Here is a 6,509-nt window from a genome sequence, read left to right as displayed (position 1 = left end):
GCGTGCGCATCATACACGCGCACGTGTGGATGGCCATTTGTGCAAATGATGCGTACACGTGAACAAGTTTTGTGCTTCTAGAGCACTTCCAGCTTTAAGCCAGCACAACTCTTTGGCCAACACATATTTACGTCGAAATTGAAGGTCACACGTACGCGTCAATGACGCGTACGCGTGGAGTGCCAAAATTACGAATGACGCATGCGCGTGGGGTACGTGTACACGTGGGCTTGTTTGTGCAAAAGGCCTCATTCTGGGGCCACTCCCGCGACACTCTCTGTTCATTTTTATTTTTTTACGCACACCCATCTGACGCGTGCGCGTCAGCGACGCTTGCGCGTCATGTGCTTTTTGTTTTTTTTTTTGTTTTTTTCGGTTCCTGTTCTAAAATAGCTGCATGATCAGAAAATTAGTAAGAACTAAATAAAATCAAATAAGTAAAAAAACTACTACTACGAAAAATAACGAAGGATATGAAATTATCGGGTTGCCTCCCGACAAGCGCTTCTTTAACGTCACTAGCTTGACGGTCAATTCTTCTAGATCAGAAGATGAGTAGACCTCTGGCGATCAATCTCGCCTCTAAGATAGTGCTTCAACCTCTGGCCATTCACTGTAAATTTTTTGTCAGAATTATCTTCCTGTAGTTCCACATGACCATATGGTGAAGCTTTGGTAACCACAAACGGTCCTGACCACCAGGATTTCAGCTTCCCGGGAAAGAATTTGAGCTTTGAATTATACAGAAGCACTCTTTGTCCTGGCTCTAAGATTCTGATGGCAATCTTCTTGTCATGCAGTTGGTTCTCTCCTTATAGAGCTTGGCATTCTCATAGGCTGAATATCTGAATTCATCAAGCTCATTCAACTGAAGCATTCGCTTAATTCCTGCAGCTTCTGAATCAAGGTTCAGATACCTGATTGCCTAGTAAGCTTTATGCTCCAACTCAACTGGCAAGTGACAAGCTTTGCCATAGACCAACTGGTAAGGGGACATGCCAATGGGAGTCTTGTACGCTGTCTGGTATGCCCAGAGAGCATCATCAAGCTTCCTAGACCAGTCCTTTCTTGAAACACTAACGGTCTTCTCTAGAATCCTCTTAAGTTCCCTGATGGAAACTTCAACCTGTCCACTTGTCTGAGGGTGTGATGAGCAGATAATTTATACGCTTTTTGGCATTATTTTTACATAGTTTTTAGTATGATTTAGTTAGTTTTTAGTATATTTTTATTAGTTTTTAAGCAAAATTCACATTTCTGGACTTTACTATGAGTTTGTGTGTTTTTCTATGATTTCAGGTATTTTCTGGCTGAAATTGAGGGACCTGAGCAAATATCTGATTTAGAGGCTGACAAAGGACTGCTGATGCTGTTGGATTCTGACCTTCCTATACTCGAAATAGAATTTTTGGAGCTACAAAAGTCCAAATGGCATGCTCTCAATTGCGTTAGAAAATAGACATCCAGGGCTTTCCAACAATATATAATAGTTTATACTTTGCCCGAGTTTAGATGACGCAAACTGGCGTTTAACATCAGCTTTCTGCCCTATTCTGGCGGTAAACGCTTAACTCCAAGGAAGACCTCTACATGTGAAAGCTTCAATGCTCAGCCCAAGCACACACCCAGTAGGCCCAGAAGTGGATTTTTGCATCATTTACTCATTTCTGTAACCCTAGTAACTAGTTTAGTATAAATAGAACTTTTTACTATTGTATTAGGAGATCTTTGATTAGTTTTATGCTATCTTAGACTTTTATGGGGGCTGGCCATTCGGCCATGCCTGAACCATTATCACTTATGTATTTTCAATGTTGGAGTTTCTACATACCATATATTAAGGTGTGGAGCTCTGTTGTTCCTCGAGTATTAATGCAAAGTACTATTGTTTTCTATTTAATTCATGCTTATTCTTATTCTAAGATATTCATTCGCACACAAGAATATGACGAATGTGATGATTATGTGACACTCATCACCATTCTCACTCATGAACGCGTGATTGATAACCACTTTCATTCTACATGAAAACAAGCTTGAATGTGTATCGCTTGGATTCCTGGTCCATGCGTTTGATTGCCTCTCCTGACAACAGAGCCTTCAATTCCTTACAATCAGAGTCTTCATGGTATAAGCTAGAACCCATTGGCAGCATTCTTGAGATCCGAAAAGTCTAAACCTTGTCTGTGGTATTCCGAGTTGGATCTGGGATGGGATGACTGTGACGAGCTTCAAACTCGCGACTGTAGGGCGTGGTGACAGACGCAAAAGGATAATAAATCCTATTCCTACACAATCGAGAACCGACAGATGATTAGCCCTACGTAACCCGTAGCTGGACCATTTTCACTGAGAGGATGGATGGTAGCCATTGATAACGGTGATCCCCCTACAAACAGCTTGCCATAGAAAGGAGTATGAAGGATTGGATGAAAGCAATAGGAAAGCAGAGATTTAGAAGGAACTACGCATCTCTATACGCTTATCTGAAATTCCCACCAATGAATTACATAAGTATCTCTATCTTATTTTATGTTTTATTTATCTTTTAATTATCAAAACTTCAAAACCATTTGAATCCACCTGACTGAAATTTACAAGGTGCCCATAGCTTGCTTCAAGCCGACAATCTCCATGGGATTGACCCTTACTCACGTAAGGTTTATTTCTTGGACGACCCAGTGCACTTGCTGGTTAGTTGTACGAAGTTGTGAAAAAGAGTGATATTACAATTGTGCGTACCAAGTTGTTGGCGCCATTGAGATCACAATTTCGTGCACCAAGTTTTTGGCGCCGTTACCGGGGATTGTTCGAGTTTGGATAACTGACGGTTCATCTTGTTGCTCAGATTAGGTAATTTTCTTCTTATTTTATTTTCAAAAAGTTTTCAAAAATCTTTCAAAAAAATTTCTTCTTTTTCATTTTTCCAAAAAGATATTTTCGAAAAATCCAAAAAATTAATAAAATCATAAAATCAAAAATATTTTGTGTTTCTTGTTTGAGTCTAGAGTCAAGTTTTAAGTTTAGTGTCAATTGCATGTTTTAATTTTTTCTAAAAATTTTCGAAAATTTCATGCATTGCATTCTTCATGATCTTCAAGTTGTTCTTGACAAGTCTTCTTGTTTGATCTTTACATTTTCTTGTTTTGTGTCTTTTCTTGTTTTTCATATGCATTTTTGAATTCTTGGTGTCTAAATATTAAAAATTTCTAAGTTTGGTGTCTTGCATGTTTTCTTTTCTTGAAAATTTTTCAAAAATAAGTTCTTGATGTTCATCATGATCTTCAAAGTGTTCTTGGTGTTCATCTTGACATTCATAGTGTTCTTGCATGCATCATTTGTTTTAATCCAAAATTTTTATGTGTTGAGTCATATTTGTGTTTTTCTCTCTCCTCATTAAAAATTCAAAAATAAAAAATATCTTTTCCTTATTTTACTCATAAATTTCGAAATCTTTGGGTTGACTTAGTAAAATTTTTTTAAAATAAGTTGTTTCTTGTTAGTCAAGTCAAGATTTCAATTTCAAAAATCCTATCTTTTCAAAATCTTTTTCAAAAATCAAATCTTTTTCATTTTTTAAATATTTTTGAAAATTTTAAAAAATTGATTTTCAAAATCTTTTTCTTAATTTTTATTTCATAATTTTCGAAAACTTTACTAACAATTAATGTGATTGATTCAAAAATTGAAGTTTGTTACTTTCTTGTTAAGAAAGGTTCTATCTTTAATTTTTAAAATCATATCTTTTAGTTTCTTGTTAGTCAAGTAATCAAATTTAATTTTAAAAATCAAATCTTTTTAAATTTCTTTTTCAAATCTTTTTCAAAATAAATTTCAATCATATCTTTGTAATCAGATCTTTTTCAATCATATCTTTTAAAATTTTAATTTCAAAATCTTTTCTAACTTCTTATCTTTTCAAAATTGATTTTTAAATCTTTTTCAATTAACTAATTGACTTTTTGTTTATTTTACTATTTCTTATCTTTTTCAAAACCACCTAACTATTTTTCTCCCTCTAATTTTCAAAATTCACCTTCCTCTTTTTCAAAAATCTTTTTATTTAACTAATTGTTTAAAATTTTAATTTTAATTTTATTTCTTCTCTTAATTTTCGAATTCTAACTAAATTTAAAAAAAAAAACAAAAATATTTTTCTTTTCTTTTCTTCTAATTTTCAAATTTTCTTCTCTCTCTTTCTATTTATTTTTATTCATTTATTAACACTTCTCTTCTCAAAATTCGAACCACTCCCTTCTCTGTGTTCGAATTTTTCTTCTTCTTCCTTCATTCTTATTCTTCTACTCACATAAAGGAATCTCTATACTGTGACATAGAGGATTCCTCTTCCTTTTCTATTCTCTTCTTTTTTATATGAGCAGGAGCAAGGACAAGGACATTCTTGTTAAAGCAGATCCTAAACCTGAAAGGACTTTGAAGAAGAAGCTAAGAGAAGCTAAAGCACAACAATCTAGAGAAAACCTTACAGAGAATCTCGAAAAAGAAGGAGACATGGCCGAACCCAACAACAATGCAAGGAAGATGCTCGGTGACTTTACTACACCAAATTCCAACTTCCATGGAAGAAGCATCTCAATCCCTACCATTGGAGCAAACAACTTTGAGCCAAAGCCTCAATTAGTTTCTCCGATGCAACAGAATTGCAAGTTTCATGGACTTCCATCAAAAGATCTTTTTCAGTTCTTAACTAAATTCTTGTAGATCTGTGATACTGGTAAGACCAATGGAGTTGATCCTGAGGTCTATAAGCTTATGCTTTTCCCTTTTGCTGTAAGAGACAGAGCTAGAATATGGTTAGACTCTCAACCTAAAGATAGCCTGAACTCTTGGGATAAGCTGGTCACGGCTTTTTTAGCCAAGTTCTTTCCTCCTCAAAAGTTGAGCAAGCTTAGAGTGGATGTTCAAACCTTCAAACAGAAAGAAGGTGAATCCTTCTATGAAGCTTGGGAGAGATACAAGCAACTGACCCAAAAGTGTCCTTCTGACATGCTTTCGGAATGGACCATCCTGGATATATTCTATGATGGTCTGTCTGAGTCGTCTAAGATGTCATTGGACCATTCTGCAGGTGGATCTATTCACCTGAAGAAAATGCCTGCAGAAGCTCAGGAACTCATTGACATGATTGCAAACAACCAGTTCATGTACACTTCTGAAAGGAATCCTGTGAGTAATGGGATGCCTCAGAGGAAGAGAGTTCTTGAAATTGATGCTCTGAATGCCATATTGGCTCAGAACAAAATGTTGACTCAACAAGTCAATATGATTTCTCAGAGTCTGAATGGATTGTAAAATGCATCCAACAGTACTAAAGAAGTATCTTCTGAAGAAGAAGCTTATGATCCTGAGAACCCTGCAATGGCAGAGGTGAATTAAATAGGTGAAGCCTATGGAAACACCTATAATCTCTCATGGAGAAATCATCCAAATTTCTCATGGAAGGATCAACAAAAGCCTCAATAAGGCTTTAATAATGGTGGAAGAAACAGGTTTAGCAATAGCAAGCCTTTTCCATCATCCTCTCAGCAACAGACAAAGAATTCTGAGCAGAGCCCCTCTAGCTTAGCAAACATAGTCTCTGATCTATCTAAGGCCACTCTAAGTTTCATGAATGAAACAAGGTCTTCCATTAGAAATTTGGAGGCATAAGTGGGCCAGCTGAGTAAAAGAGTCACTAAAACTCCTCCTAGTACTCTCTGAAGCAATACAGAAGAGAATCCAAAAAGAGAGTGCAAGGCCATAACTTTACTTGGTGTGGCCGAACCTAGAGAGGAGGAGAAGGACGTGAAACCCAATGAGGAAGATCTCATGGGACGTCCTCTGGACAAAAAGGGGTTCGCAATTGAGGAACCTAAGGAGTCTGAGGCTCATCTAGAGACCACAAAGATTCTATTGAACCTACTTCTGCCATTCATGAGCTCTGATGAGTACTCTTCCTCTGAAGAGGATGAGGATATCACTTTAGAGCAAGTTTCTAAATACCTTGGAGCAATCATGAAGCTAAATGCCAAGTTATTTGGTAATAAGACTTGGGAGAATGAACCCCCATTGCTCACGAATGAACTGAATGACTTGGTTAGGCAGACATTACCTCAAAAGAAATAGGATCCTGGTAAATTCTTAATTTCGTGTACCATAGGCACCATGACCTTTGAGAAGGCTCTGTGTGACCTGGAGTCAGGCATAAACTTAATGCCACTCTCTGTAATGGAGAAACTGGGAATCTTTGAGGTACAGTCTGCCAAATTCTCATTAGAGATGGCAGACAATTCCATGAAAAAGGCTTATAGATAGGTAGAAGACGTGCTAGTAAAGGTCAAAGGCCTTTACATCCCTGCTGATTTTATAATCCTAGACACTGGGAAGGATGATGATGAATCTATCATCCTTGGAAGACCCTTCCTAGCCATAGCAAAAGCTGTGATTGATGTGGACAGAGGAGAGTTGGTCCTTCAATTGAATGAGAACTACCTTGTGTTTAAAACTCA

At 36.8% G+C, this 6,509-nt stretch overlaps 1 non-coding gene across 1 annotated transcript; it reads right to left on the bottom strand.

Moving 5' to 3' along the window:
* Nucleotides 1-4,905: 4,905 nt before the first annotated feature.
* Nucleotides 4,906-5,013, bottom strand: LOC112713809 (small nucleolar RNA R71). The gene has a single exon (XR_003158770.1). It is a non-coding gene; the product is annotated as a small nucleolar RNA R71 (small nucleolar RNA).
* Between the last annotated feature and the right edge of the window lie 1,496 nt (nucleotides 5,014-6,509).

Source organism: Arachis hypogaea, chromosome 9 (genome assembly GCF_003086295.3).
Source record: "Arachis hypogaea cultivar Tifrunner chromosome 9, arahy.Tifrunner.gnm2.J5K5, whole genome shotgun sequence".
Lineage (NCBI taxonomy): Eukaryota > Viridiplantae > Streptophyta > Magnoliopsida > Fabales > Fabaceae > Arachis > Arachis hypogaea.
This window is presented reverse-complemented; position numbering and strand designations above follow the sequence as displayed.